We start from the raw sequence: 15862 nt of genomic DNA, 5'->3' as shown, positions 1-15862 counted from the left end.
TAAAAATAATAATAATAATAATAATAATAATAATAATAATAATAATAATAATAATAATAATAATAATAATAATAATAATAATAATAATAATAATAAGACTAGCAGAGGTTAATATCAGGAGAGGGATCTTTCAGGGTGACTCACTGCTCCCACTACTGTTCGTAGTAGCCATGATTCCCATGACAAAAGTACTGCAGAAGATGGATGCTGGGTACCAACTCAAGAAAAGAGGCAACAGAATCAACCATCTGATGTTCATGGACGACATCAAGCTGTATGGTAAGAGCATCAAGGAAATAGATACCCTAATCCAGACTGTAAGGTTTGTATCTGGGGACATCAGGATGGAGTTTGGAATGAAAAATGTGCCTTAGTCAAGAAACAAATGGGCAAAGTACAAGGACTGAAGGGATAAAGCTACCAGTGGGAACAACATCAACACATAGATGAGATGGGATACAAATACCTGGGAATAATGGAAGGAGGTGATATAAAAACATCAAGAAGATGAAGGACACGATGAGGAAAGAATAAAGGATATGCAGAGACTCAAGGCGATACTCAAGTCAAAACTCAATGCCGGAAATATGATAAAACACATGGGCAGTGCCAGTAATCAGATACAGCGCAGGAATACTGGAATGGACGAAGTCAGAACGTCGCAGCATAGACCTAGAAAACGAGTAACATATAACAATACACAAAGCACTACAGACTAATCCGGACAGACTATACATAACACGAAGGAAGAAGGGAAGGGACTACTAAGCACAGAGGACTGCATCAACATCGAGAACAGAGCACTGGGTCAATATATGAAGACCAGTGAAGACGATTGGCTCAAGAGTGCATGGGAAGAAGGACTGATAAAAGTAGACGAAGACCCAGAAATATACAGAGACAGGAGGAAAGACAAGCAGAACAGAGGAATGACATAAGAAACCAATGCACGGACAATACATGAGACAGACTAAAGAACTAGCGAGCGATGACACAAGGCAATGGCTACTGAGAGGGGAGAAGCTCAAGAAAAGAAACTGAAGGAATGATAACAGCGGCAGAAGGTCAGGCCCTAAGAACCAGATAGTCCAAAGAACGATAGATGGAAATAACATCTCTCCCATATGTAGAAAGTGCAATACAAAAAAAATGAAACCATAAACCACATAGCAAGCGAATGTCCGGCACTTGCACAGAACCAGTACAAAAAGAGGCATGATTCAGTAGCAAAAGCCCTCCACTGGAGCCTGTGCAAGAAACATCAGCTACCTTGCAGTAATAAGTGGTACTGAACACCAGCCTGAAGGCGTGATAGAAAACGGTCAGGCAAAGATCCTCTGGGACTATGGTATCAGAACAGATAGTGTGATACGTGCAAATAGACCAGACGTGACGTTGATTGAAAAATCAAGAAGAAAGTATCACTCACTCATTGATGTTGCAATACCATTGGACACCAGAGTTGTTTTAGATAAAGAAAGGGAAAAAATGGATAAGTATCAAGACCTTAAAATAGAAATAAGAAGGATATGGGATATGCCAGTGGAAATTGTACCATAATCATAGGAACACTAGGCACGATCCCAAGATCCCTGAAAAGGAATCTGGAAAAACACTAGAGGCTGAAGTAGCTCCAGGACTCATGCAGAAGAGTGGCGCTAGAAACAGCGCACATAGAAATAAGAAAAGTGATGACCTCCTAAGGAGGCAGAATGCAACCTGGAACCCCAACATTATAAATACTACCCAGGTCGAATCAGAGGACTGTGATAGAGCAAAAAAAAAAAAATAAATAAAGAAAGAAAATAAAAATAATAATAATAATAATATAATAATAATAATAATAATAATAATAATAATAACTAATAATAATAATAATAATAATAATAACTAATAATAATAATAATAATAATAATAGTAATGAAAATATATGGGGCAGAGGAAAATACCATCAGCTTCCTCAAAAATACAATGCGCAACTGGAATACAATACTTACAAGCTCAAGATTAGCAGAGGTTAATATCAGGAGAGGGAGATCTTTCCAGGGCGACTCAACTGTCCCCACACTCTTCGTAGTAGCCATGATTCCCATGACAAAAGTAAACTACAGAAGATGGATGCCGGGGATACCAACTCAAGAAAAGAGGCAACAGAATCAACCATCTGATGTTCATGACGACATCAAGCTGTATGGTAAGAGCATCAAGGAAATAGATACCCTAATTCAGACTGTAAGGATTGTATCTGGGGACATCAGGATGGAGTTTGGAATAGAAAAATGCGCCTTAGTCAACATACAAAAAGGCAAAGTAACGAGAACTGAAGGGATAAAGCTACCAGATTGGGGAGCAACATCAAACACTAGATGAGACAGGATACAAATACCTGGGAATAATGGAACGGAGGAGATATAAAAACCACAAGAGATGAAGGACACGATCAGGAAAGAATATATGCAAAGACTCAAGGCGATACTCATGTCAAAAGTCAACGCGCGGAAATATGATAAAAAGCCATAAACACAAAAACATGGGCCAGTGCCAGTAATCAGATACAGCGCAGGAATAGTGGAATGGACGAAGGCAGAACTCCGCAGCATAGATCAGAAAACCAGGAAACATATGACAATACACAAAGCACTACACCCAAGAGCAAATACGGACAGACTGTACATAACACGAAAGGAAGGAGGGAGAGGACTATTAAGTATAGAGGACTGCGTCAACATCGAAAAACAGAGCACTGGGGCAATATCTGAAACCAGTGAAGACGAGTGGCTATAGAGTGCATGGAAGAAGGACTAATAAAAGCAGACGAAGACCCAGATATATCAGAGACAGGAGAAAGACGAAAAACAGAGAACTGGCACAACAAACCAATGCACGGACAATACATGAGACAGACTAAAGAAACTAGCCAGCGATGACACATGGCAATGGCTACAGAGGGGAGAGCTAAAGAAGGAAACTGAAGGAATGATACGCGGCACAAGATCAGGCCCTAAGAACCAGATAGTTTCAAAGTACGATAGATGGAAATAACATCTCTCCCATATGTAGGAAGTGCAATACGAAAAGTGAAACCATAAACCACATAGCAAGTGAATGCCCGGCACTTGCACAGAACCAGTACAAAAAGAGGCATGATTCAGTAGCAAAAGCCCTCCACTGGAGCCTGTGCAAGAAACATCAGCTACCTTGCAGTAATAAGTGGTACGAGCACCAACCTGAAGGAGTGATAGAAAACGATCAGGCAAAGATCCTCTGGGACTATGGTATCAGAACGGATAGGGTGATACGTGCAAACAGACCAGACGTGACGTTGATTGACAAGGTCAAGAAGAAAGTATCACTCATTGATGTCGCAATACCATGGGACACCAGAGTTGAAGAGAAAAGAGAGGGAAAAATTGGATAAGTATCAAGATCTGAAAATAGAAATAAGATGATATGGGATATGCCAGTGGAAATCGTACCCATAATCATAGGAGGCACTAGGTCACGATCCCAAGATCCCTGAAAAGGAATCTAGAAAAACTAGAGGCTTGAAGTAGCTCCAGGACTCATGCAGAGAGTGTGCTCCTAGAAACGGCACACATAGTAAGAAGAGTGATGGACTCCTAAAGGAGGCAGGATGCAACCCGGAACCCCACACTATAAATACCACCCAGTCGAATTGGAGGACTATGATAAGCAGAAAAAAAAAAAAAATAGTAATTATAATAATAATGGAAAAGTAAATAGGTTTGATTATGTTATTTAGAATATAAAGCAGATAGCTTTCGATGACCTTGTCAATCTGACTAAAATTACAAAGAGGACCACCAACACTTTTTTTTTTTTTTTTTTTTGTTTTTTTTTTTTTTTTTTTTTTTTTTTTTTTTTTTTTTTTTTTTTTTAACAAATAGGTGTTTGAAGATCTTCTAGGTGGCGGTTCGACTCTTGAATCACTTGGTCGGTTGTCCAAAGCAGCTTGGGCGCCTACAAGGGGCACTTTGTGTGTCCCCGTTACCTAAACGAAAGATGAGGCAGCGGCAGTATCAGAGTGGCTAGTTTATTGGTGTTATTATTATGCAAGCTTCCCCTATTATAATCTTATAAAATGACAACAGATTATTTCATTTAAAATAAATCTTCCTGCGCAAAGGCTTTATTGTTTTCCATAGAGAATCCCCTGTTAATAATTCCACCAACCTTCTAATACCTGTATCTTTACTATTGAAAATAACTTTTTGAATCCTTCCAATTTAAGCGGTGATTGTCATTTAAACTAGGTGAGACTAGTGCATTATTCTCAGCATGCAAAAAATAGGCTCTTTTTGTTCATTGATTCTGATGGGTAGTCCCCTGGAAGTTTATATTGGGATCTTATTTATTGATTTTGATTATTGAGAACTGTATTTTCGCCACCAAAACCTGGTCTCGCTTATAAATGTCACATAATGTAAATAAACTAGGGTAAGGTACTGCTGTATTTTTTTACACCAACTCCTTTAGTTGTTAGTCAAATCAGTCCATTCCAGTCCTATTTAGTTTAGTTTTATGAACCTGATTGTCATGGAGTAATGTGGTTATGACATAGCGAAGGGATATTACCCTTTTGATGTATAACAATTATAAAGACAATATGAGAATTAACTTAAGAATTGAAAAGGCGAAATGTGACCTCAGCTTCCTAGAATACTGTCAGCTTAACGGAGTTTACCCAAGATTTCTGATTCAAACTGTACAAATCTTAATTATATAATACCACACTTTATATTAATGCCCTTTAAGACTTATTGTCGCAGGAATTAACAAACTCTAAAATTCGTATCATTGACAGTTTACATATTGTCCAACAAAATGCACAATCTGCCTATTCTGTAAATTGACCTTTTTTGGATTTCAGTGTTGTACAAAAAACTTTTTTGTAAATTTTTACTAACTATTTTACTTAAACCACTTTTAACAAACATGTAAAGAAATTGGAAGTTTTGGGTGTTTTTATTCCAAATTTTTATAACTGAAAACATTTTATTCATAAATTGTCTGACTATGTCTTGTCTAAGGGAGGAGTTTATTTTATCCTTCGGCCTAGATTTCTGTATTCAGACCTAATTATGCTAAGTTCTACTTTCCTTTTGAGAATCTGTTCCAGAGACACCAGTGTCTAAACGTTAACGATTTGAGTAATTTACAGCATAAATTATCTAACGCCCTACATGATGTGTATAAGAATTTGAAAGTTAAATGGTATCCTTTCTTTAAGAAGGATTTGATAATTCTGAAACAAAGAGAATGACAATATCATTATATGTAAACCGGGTAAAGGTATAGTTATACCTTAACAAGCACGACATATAATAGAAAAGTTCTCTACATTCTAGCTGACACCACCAAATTCAAATTATTGAGAGATTTAATTTTTCTGAGATATTTAAACGAGAAGACTGAATCAATAGATTTCTTAGAAAATTAGTCTAAAAATCATTAATGAAACCCTATATAACCTTTTTGTCACTTGTTCGTCCTTCGGTATCCTGTATGGTCTACCAAAAATACATTAAGGTTTTCCCATTAGCCCTATAGTGTCATCCATTAAAAGTCCTAACTTTAACATCTCTAAATATGTGGCCAAATTTGTCCTGAATTTGCATATCCTGGTAACACGGTTAAAAATGGCTACAAATTTCAGGAATTAATTGTCAGACAAGATTCAGATCTTTACATGATAAGTCTTGACATTGAATCACTTTTTTACAAAAACATAACGGTGGAAGAAACAATTGAGATTATTTTAGTTAGTTTTTTTTTTTTTAATTTTTTTTTTTTTAAATCCACCAAATGCTTCCATGGATTTGATAGAATTTTTTATTCAAACAACTTTTAGAACTTGCAGTGAAAGATTCAGTTTTACTTTTAATTCCAAATTGTACTCGTAGGTCGAGGGTTTGTTTTGGATATGGGGTCCCCGGAGTGGCCCTTATATTTGCAGATATTTTTTATGGACACTTTAGAATCAAATTTTTAACGGAATGCCCTTCCCTTATTTTAAGCCACACTTTAATCGAAGGTATGTTGATGTGAATAGCCAGCATCATTAATATAAATTTTACTATGGAAACCGAGCATAATAAAAACTGGTTATCATTTTTAGATCTTTTTACGTATTTAGCGGCCTTGAGAGAGGCTATATATGTAAACGGAAATAATTGAAGGAAGACAAGTTAAAATTAATTGAACTTACCGTAAAACTGATTATTAATGAATATTTCTTTTTTAGAGGGAAAGGTCGCCAGAAAACTCAGCTCGTTACTTTTTACAGCTAATTTATTTACAAAAAGGCCCGTGCTGGCCTGGAGAAAAGGTAAATGATGGCTCCAACTGGAGTAATTCAAGCTGATTTTCATAAACTTGGGTAATGCACACTTGCGGGCAGAGAGACGGCACGTGACTCATGGAATCCTGGATTCAATATTCAGTGTGGACCTTTGTAGAAAATGTGGCGCCCGGTTTTGTTCAGGTCTGGGGGTTCGTGCGCGCCAAGTACGCCGTGGGTAGGCCTAAATGGTGGGAGGCAAGTGGTCGGACATCCGTCCGAGATCCCGTCTTGTAGCCGACTGAGGCAGAACGCAGGTCGTTGCTTGGGGGTTGGATTCAGCTTAACCCCCCACGATCAAGGGAAATCCTGGAAAACAAGCATACAGCCAGCTGATGGGGTCACAGGAAAGAGAGCTTAAGATATAGTTTTCTAAGAAGTACCAATCTGCGTACATCCTTCCCTTTTGAGATACGTCCCTCAAGCTGACAAAAGACTATATTTCCCAACTGGGAACTCCCTATCTCTAGCTGGCGGGTTTTTGGGTTTCCCGCGTTTACTAAAAATCAGCTGATCTTTCTAAAGAAATGGCTGCCGTTTTCCAAATCAAATTAATTAATTGATATCTGGTAGACGAACGATCTAATAAACGTCACAGCTCCCCTGTTAAGAAGGCATTCACTCCCTTTCGGGTGTGAAGGTCTTGGCTCTAAATAAATTGATCGTCTCGACTACCCAGTTCTCCTACTCCAACTTGAAGTTTTTTGAGCAGCGATACGGCTGACTACAATGGCCTACCTATTATAGGCAAAGATGCTAAGTGTACTAACTTAATGTAGCGATGTTAAATCTAGCCTAAAGTAATAACTACGGGTTGTCTGTGACGACAGTCTACTCTACCCCTAGATAAGGTTACTTGAAAAATTCTACTTTCTACTAACGTAATGCCTTGGTACTAAATCATTAGCCGAACCTACTCAATAACGGTTAAATGAAAGACTGCAATCATTCCAGAGTGTGGTACGCACAGCAGTAGTTCAGCGACAGAACTGTTAAAATACATGTGAGGTAATGATGCGGTGGGATGATGAGTGGTTAGTGCATTACCAGGATGGAAATGTAATGAGGTAATTATGACATTTGCATGAGTGTTAGTATCACAATTTCTAGGGGTTAGAGGGTAGTTCTACTGGTTGAGATCAGGCTGGCTACCTTCTCTGGGTAGGTGCCAGGATCATTCGCAATTGAATGCGACACTGTACCTCGGGCACAGGGTGTCACAAGGAGAGCATGTGGCTCTTTGGTAGTGGTGTTAATGATTGGTTACATCCCTTCTTCTTCTTCTTCTTATTCCTACCAGGACCTGGCGTATACCAGTCCTAGGAGTAGACGGAGGCACCGACTCTGGGGAAAGGCCAGAAACGCCGTCAGGAGCAGAGGCAGTGGTAGCACGAGGGATTGCAAGGAGAACACCTTACTTCGGTATTTGCAGCAACCGTCGTAGAGGTGGAACCTACTGGCAGGGGAGGCCCTCACTCCGGCTGCTGCGACAGCCATCGTAAGGGGAAAAACGTCCAGGCTGACTCCTGGTCGGACAGTTCCTGGTTTTCCAGAGCGGAGGTATGAAGGTTAGGTCTGCCGGAGGTTCATACCTCGGGCGGACAGTGGTGAGGGTGAAGAAGACTCATGGACTTTGGATTGGCCATGGGCTGCGGTAAGCTCCATGCCTGTTGGAGGATCTCCTGTAGGAGGATCCTTGGTTAGGTTAGGCGCCGGCACCTAGCTCGGGGCCAGGCGCAGAAGTCAAGTTCTGTGGTGGCTCTACGTCCAAGGCTGGACGGAGCTTGGCACTGCTCAGTGCTGCCAAGTGGGCACTGGCAGAGAGTTGAGGTCGACTGGACCTGTGGCGGGTACCGGAGGTGCAATACCTCTACGTGCCCTTGGAAATGGGAGACAGAGGCTCCTGTTTCTTGTTGAAGGCTAAGCCTTGTGGAAAATGGGACAGTGTCACTGCTGGTAGTCGGCTAGGGCACCTAGGCCAATTAGTAGAGCGCCCTATACGTTGCAGGTTTTGAACGGAACTGTGAATGGTCAATCTCCCTCCTTGGTAACGGGGGAGACTGTGGTGGCCGTACTTCCGGGAGAAGTAGGTCTTGGATTGACTCCTTGCTTTGGAGTGATATGTTGAGGGTTAGGACCCCTAGGCTTTGTGAAATGCGAGGGAGACTTCATGTCTTGCCTAGGAGGAGGTCGTAACCTCCTGGAATGTAGCTTGCAACTGCAATAGGGTACAAATTCTGGAAAAAATGAGGTCTGGTGACCCTCAATTGGACGGTCGGAAGGAATCAGCTTGATATGGTTGATACTTCTATGGTTATTAAGTGACGTCTATCGACGTTAGCCCCTTGGGGGGATATTGATCTTCCCGTAATCAGGGAGATTTGAGCGCCAGAGTCGTCGTAGGCTCTGAGTGGCTTGGCTGATAATGTCTTGGAGGGTGGAACTGTTATAGGGCCCTTAGCTGGGGGTCCTAGTGAAGAAGGATTAGTAACGGCCATTGCGATGGGTCAGGAATATTGTGATTTGCGCACCCTCACCGTAGTTGGCAGAACATGTGACCCTGGCGGCCACAGTCTCGGCAGAACTAGTTCCAGAACCTCTTCCGTGGCACTGGACAGTAAGGCCGAGATGCCCCACAGGTTGCGAATCTGTGCAGTCACAAGGCTGGCTAGTGGTGCTCTGGCACGGTGAAGAGTCCTCTCTGGCAGTAATTTGAGGTAGGGAGGTTAGGAACCTCCGTTGAATTATCCTCGGAAGCAAGTCCGGGGTTAACTGGTGGGCTTACCTCTTCCAAAGTGGGAGGAGGTAGGCGGTGGTAAGATGGTAAGAGGCTGAGATGATGCGGAAGAAACGCCTGGCTCTGACACTGGTCAGGGCCAGGTTGACAAATAAAAGGGATGTCTGGGACATCGGAGGCACTAGCCTCTGAATCTAAAACAAAAATTGAGGTTTGATTATGAGGCATGCTGCAGGGATCCGGTACAATCTGGTAGTGGGAGCTGCGTCCAGGGGAGATACGGCTTAAGTAGATCGCTGGCCCAATATCACCTGATAAACATCATGAAATTGGTCAACTACGCCCAGGTGGCACAATGTGGTTTCCTTGGTCACCTGGTCCAGAAAGGGCATTTGTACATTCAGAAGGACCGAAGGAACAGAATAGAGGTTACCGTCAATCCATTCAAACTGAATTTCTTCGTTCGTCTGGATTTTGGCACCCCTAGGCAATGCCTTTCTGGAAACTAAGGGAGACCTGGGCTTCGGTGTTACGCCTTGATTGTACCCACTGATAGGCCGTAGGAGACTGTTCATCAGGCAGGTAGCCTTGGAGAAGTTCACCCTGGAAGCTCTCCTAGGGCTTGGAAACTAGCAAGAGAGATTGCGTCCATCTATGGAGAGCTAGCTCATGCTTTCTCTCTCTTCTCTTTCCTTTCTCTCTGCTTCTCTGGCTTTCCTCTCTGCCTTCTTTCTTCTTTTCTTGCAGCAGCGGCGCAGCAGCTTGCTGCGCGTTATCCACTGGTCAAGTGCTGGTCCAGTGTAACCAGCCTTCCTTGCCCAGAGTTATGAGGGCTCCCGAGCTTCTCTAGCTCTGGCTGGAAAGAAGTCGCGTGAAGTCAGGGAGACATTTCCCTTAGGCTGTAGTAGAGGCTCGGAGGAAAATGAAAATAATGGCAAGGAACAAAGGGTACTGAATGGAATGGGAGTGCCTACTGTGGAAAGTAGCACTCACTTGGAAATGGGTTCTGCGATAATGGTAATGAAAAGTCTGAAAAGACGGGTGCTCGGTGGCACTTTGGGATGGCACCTTCTGATGAGTGAAAAAAATCGAATGAAGTGTGCAGCGGTACGTCACACCTTACGAGCGTTCCCAACTTGGGAGACGTTGGAATGGGCTACCTGTAGGTCCAATACAGGGGTGCACGGCACTTATGAGGAGGCGGTCCTTGGTTCAGTGATCCAAAATGGTGGATACTCCTAATGAATGAGCGTTCCGTAAGGACGGACACGCAGGTATAGGGCTACCTGTACGTCTGTACAGGTGCGATGGCACTTCAGGAGGCGTTCCTTTTGGACAGCACTAGTAGTGCTGGTATTGCGGCACTTCGGGAGGCGTTCCCTTGATTGGTTCCGAAGGATCACTGATCCTCATACGCGGACATTAAATGAATTGGGCGTTCCGTAAGGACGGACACGCAGGTTTGTCAGCACTTAGGGCTGGTATTGTGGCACTTGGGGGAGGCGTTCCCTTTGTTGAGTGTTCCGAAGGATCAACTGACCCTTGTACATGGACACACTAGTACTTGGGCGTTCCGTAAGGACGGACATGCAGGTTTGACAGCACTTAGGGCTGGTATTGCGGCACTTCTGGGAGGCGTTCCCTGGTTTGAGTGTTCCGAAGGATCACTGACCCTTGTACATGGACACACTAGTTACTTGGGCGTTCCCCCGTAAGGACGGACACGCAGGTTTAATGGCAACCTGTACGGCCTGTACAGGTGCAATGGCACTTATGGAGGCGTTCCTTGGAGCACTGGTATCGTGCTGGTGGTGTCCCGGACACTGCATGCAGTATACTTAAATATACTGAAGTGAAATGGCACTGCTCATGGCAGAGTGTACTGGTGGAGGAGAGAAAGTAAAAGGTGGGAGTACTTCAGCAGCCAGTCGATGGACAGTGTCAAGAATTAGTGGCACTGTGAAATGGTAAGACCTGACGTGCACTGGTGGTGGGCCAGTCCTAAACTGGTAACGACTTCCCTGTCTGGAAGTAAAGGAATGAATTTGCGTGGCACACTGTGCGAATTGTGTCTTGTGGATATACGCAAGTCTTTTGTGATAAAGAAAATGCAAAAGACCACTCGGGCAACGACAGGTAATGGAAATTTAGAAATGCTCAGTCCCTCGCCTGAAGTACTCGATAAATGAAATAAAATAAATGCTTGCAAACTGCAATGGACACAGGCGCGTACATATCACGCTCAGTGTAAATGAAAGACACAAGACTAAAATAAGGTAATTATGCATGCTATAATTAATGGTAAGATGTAGTACTCTTGGCTTCGTGGAATACTGGGTTCTCTCTCCTCTCTCTCTCTCTCTCTCTCTCTCTCTCTCTCTCTCTCCCTCTCTCTCTAGGAGAGGTGAAAAATGATATATGAATGAACTCCCTTATATTTGAATTGAACTACTAATGTTAGTTTAATATGACGCAACTTGCGTAAATGATTTACTTACGTTAACGTTTTTAATGAAAGAATTGCTTTTGAAAATGATAAGGCGCTCGTGGTGAACGATTTTTACGTTACTAGTAGTGGCTTGCGCTTATGAAATGATTTGCGTTTCAATATGAATTTACAAAGACGCGTTTTACATTAACAATTCTTGTAAGTGACTCTACTTTTAAGATTACGTTAACTTACGTAAGGACAAGTGAAAAATGACGGTAAGGATTTTAAGATGAAAATGTTAGCAAACAATTGTAAAAGGAAAAGGTTACGTTAAGTGCGAAGTGAAATGAAACTTTCGCTCAGCGAACGAGTGAGCGATGCGAGGTGAAACACGTGAACGAGTTGGGTAGTGCGGATAGCAGAGATGGCGAATCAGCTGATTCTCTGTAAATGCGAGGCGATTTACAACACGAACGTTTAGTTTCTTATTCAAGGCGAAATACGTTAATTTCTCTGGCAGAACGATAGATACTAGTACCGAGATTGATATTATTTACGTTAAAACTTCGAGACTTACGTTACTTTGCTTAAATTGTTTAGATAATGCTGAAAGAGATAACAAACATGGCTGCCGCTGTGAGTGAAACGAAAGCTGGCTGGCAGGCCTGAGAGAGCACCTGCGCGAGCTGAATTAAGCTGAGAGGTAAGCGGTTACCAACACTTGGAATGAAAACTAAGTTAGAAATGAATACCCTAACATATCACAGACAAAAGAATTGTACACTTCTTTTGCCGTAACTATTAGTAAAACACTCCTAACTAGCTAGGCTTTCTAATACAGCAATAAACCCTGGCAAAGCACTTCCTAGTTTGATCTGGTCCTTTCTGGCATCTATCTGCACACGTGTTCGTGAGACTCCTACAACCACAATGCGATTTACAAAATAACAGAACTCGCTCGGCGCTCTGGCCGTTACAATAATAAGATTTCTACCTTTACATTTGTTTAAAAACACTCTACAATAAAAATACTTAAACGTACCTTAAGCTAACATTGGTTATAGAATAATATATTAATGAATGGAATACCTTACCGTGAGTCAGTGTCTTTTCTCCCATGCAAGTGTGCTTAGTTTTGCGCTTTGAAAAACATTTACATTCGTTTTACAAGGGATAATGCGATTTACAAGCTTTTTTTAAGCAAGCCCAGATTCGATGCTGGCAAGACTCGCCAATTTTACGTATTTAGCGGCCTTGAGAGAGGCTATATACGTAAACGGAAATAATTGAAGGAAGACAAGTTGAAATTAATTGAACTTACCGTAAAACTGATTATTAATGAATATTTCTTTAGAGGGAAAGGTCGCCAGAAAACTCAGCTCGTTACTTTACAGCTATTTATTTACAAAAAGGCCCGTGCTGGCCTGGAGAAAAGGTAAATGATGGCTCCAACTGGAGTAATTCAAGCTGATTTTCATAACTTGGGTAATAAGCACACTTGCGGGCAGAGAGACGGCACGTGACTCATGGAATCTGGATGCAATATTCAGTGTGGACCTTTGTAGAAAATGTGGCGCCCGGCGCTTGTTCAGGTCTGGGTGGGGTTCGTGCGCGCCAGTACGCCGTGGGTAGGCCTAAATGGAAGGCAAGTGGTCGGACATCCGTCCGAGATCACGTCTTGCAGCCGACTGAGGCAGAACGCAGGTCGTTTGCTTTGCTTGGGGTTGGGATTCAGCTTAACCCCCCACGATCAAGGGAAATCCTGGAAAACAAGCATACAGCCAGCAGAGGGGTCACAGGAAAGAGAGCTTAAGATATAGGTCTAAGAAGTACCAATCTGCCTACATCCTTCTCTTTTGAGATACGTCCCTAAAGCTGACAAAAGACTATATTTCCCCAACTGGGGAACTCCCTATCTCTAGCTGGCGGGTTTTGGGTTTCCCGCGTTTACTAAAAATCAGCTGATCTTCTAAAGAAATGGCTGCCGTTTTCCAAATCAAATTAATTAATTGATATCTGGGTAGACGAACGATCTATAAACGTCACAATCTAAAGATTGTTAATGAAGATGATAGACTCAACCCTACCATTTTTAGGAAGCAATACATTTTCGGGTTTTGGGTTTGGGTAATAATTTTGGTTTTTTGAATTTTAAAATTAATGTCATATCAACCCTGGTTTTTAGAGCTATGAAATATACCTCAAATTGGAATTTATTTCACGAAGAAATTCAATTTTTAAAGAGGTATTTTATTAACAATTCTTATCCAGTAAATGTTTTTTATAATATAGTAAATAGAATTTTAAATAATTAATTTTTCTGAGCAAGTTCCTTCCTAAGATGTTAAGAAGCTAGTTATGTACTGTACCATTCCTTTTACATATAAAAACAAATTAAGCGAGCGAATAAGGAATATCATTGAAAGTGAAATAGGTTGTTTAAAATAAACTTGATTCCTGTCAAACCCATTAAAATTGGCACATTTTTTACACACAAAGAAAAATTACCACCGTTCATTGAGATCCGACGTATTTATAAATTTAATTGCCCAGGTTGTCCTGGTATTTACGTCGGATCGACCAAACTGTTACTAAAAGTGAGATATTCCAGTTATTTAGGTGTTAGCTACAGAACAGGTCAAAAGATACAAACCAGAATTATCCAATATCCGTAACATCGCCAAATATGTAAAATTAATATTGATAAAACACATTTCTCAATCATTGACAGCACTCCCAACAATTACTTAACGACACTTGAGTCATTATACATCAAACGACTGGTTCCTTCTCTAAATGCAAACGTGGCTGCTGCCACGTTGTATTTAGCATAACTGAGATCTGGGCCGAACTGTGTTTTCAAATCATTCCCTTCTCTACTTGTACTTAGGGTACTTGTACTTGTCCTCTCATTATTTGTTTTAAATGTTTCTGTAAATTTTAATTAACATATTTCTTAAAGTTTTAGTCTATTGTTTGTTTTAAATGTTCTCTAAGGTTTTTTAATTAACTTATTATCTTAGACATTTTAGTCTTAATGTATACTTTCTATTAATTAATTATATATAGATACTATTATTAAATATATATATATATATATATATATATATACTAATATATATATAATATATATATATATATATATATATATATATATATATATATATATATAATCATATATATATATATGCACATAGATGGAAGAAGCTTAGAAGGGTCCAGGAATCCACCAAACATAGTGAAGAATATTTTATTATGGAACGTTTCAGACTGCTTCAGAGTACATCTTCAGCCTGTAATTATAAATTGTGACAATTTAATTAATAGTAAAGTAATACGTTAAGACAACCTGGGCAATTAAATTTATAAATGACGTCGGATCTCATGAACGGTGGTAATTTTTTCTTGTGTGTAAAAAAATGTGCCAATTTTTAATGGGTTGACAAAAATCAAGTTTATTTTTAAATAACCTATTTCACTTTCAATGATTTTCCTTATTCGCACGCTTAATTTGTTTTCATATGTAAAAGGAATGGTACACACACACCACACACACACACATATATATATATATATATATATATATATTATATATATATATATATATATATATATGAGACTGGTAAAATGTTCTGTAACAACAGAATTCCATCTAATAAAAGGAGCCCATTTTGGTGTTTTTATGGGCTCCTTTATTAGATATATATAATATATCAACAGGACACCAAGTATCCCATTATTCTTTTTTGGTAGGGAAAGCCATAGCGGCAGCAAACTGGATTTGGTAACACTTTCTCTCTCTCTCTCTCTCTCGACTGGCAACAGAACCCCCCCCCCCCCTCTCTCTCTCTCTCTCTCTCTCTCTCTCTCTCTCTCTCTCTCATTAGGTCATCAAATCAGAGTCGTGAACTTACAAAAATATACATTTATTTAAAAGCAAAGTATTAATTGAATAACTCAGATTCTTACAGGATGATTAAATGGAATGATAACTCAAAGTTCAGATAACTCAGATAACCCCCGGTAATTAACAGTCTAAATAGTAATTAGTCAACACCATTCCGCTCTTCTCCAGAATATGTTTCCCCGACCAGTACAGTTCCCTCACTAGAACACAATGTTAGGATACAGAACACTCTGATAAGCCCAAGAACACAATCAAAAGATTACATAAGAACTGGTTTTCTCTGAAATAAATAAATTCATACAATCCAGCTACACTTTGGCTAAAACAGATATAAATACATCACCCATTGCAGCCTAGAATCTCCAAGATCTTAAACAGAAACACGCTGGCAGAGCCATCCCAGCTCTCTCTCCCCGTAAGAGACCT

This window comes from Macrobrachium nipponense, chromosome 21 (assembly GCF_015104395.2).
Source record: "Macrobrachium nipponense isolate FS-2020 chromosome 21, ASM1510439v2, whole genome shotgun sequence".
NCBI lineage: Eukaryota > Metazoa > Arthropoda > Malacostraca > Decapoda > Palaemonidae > Macrobrachium > Macrobrachium nipponense.
This window is presented reverse-complemented; position numbering follows the sequence as displayed.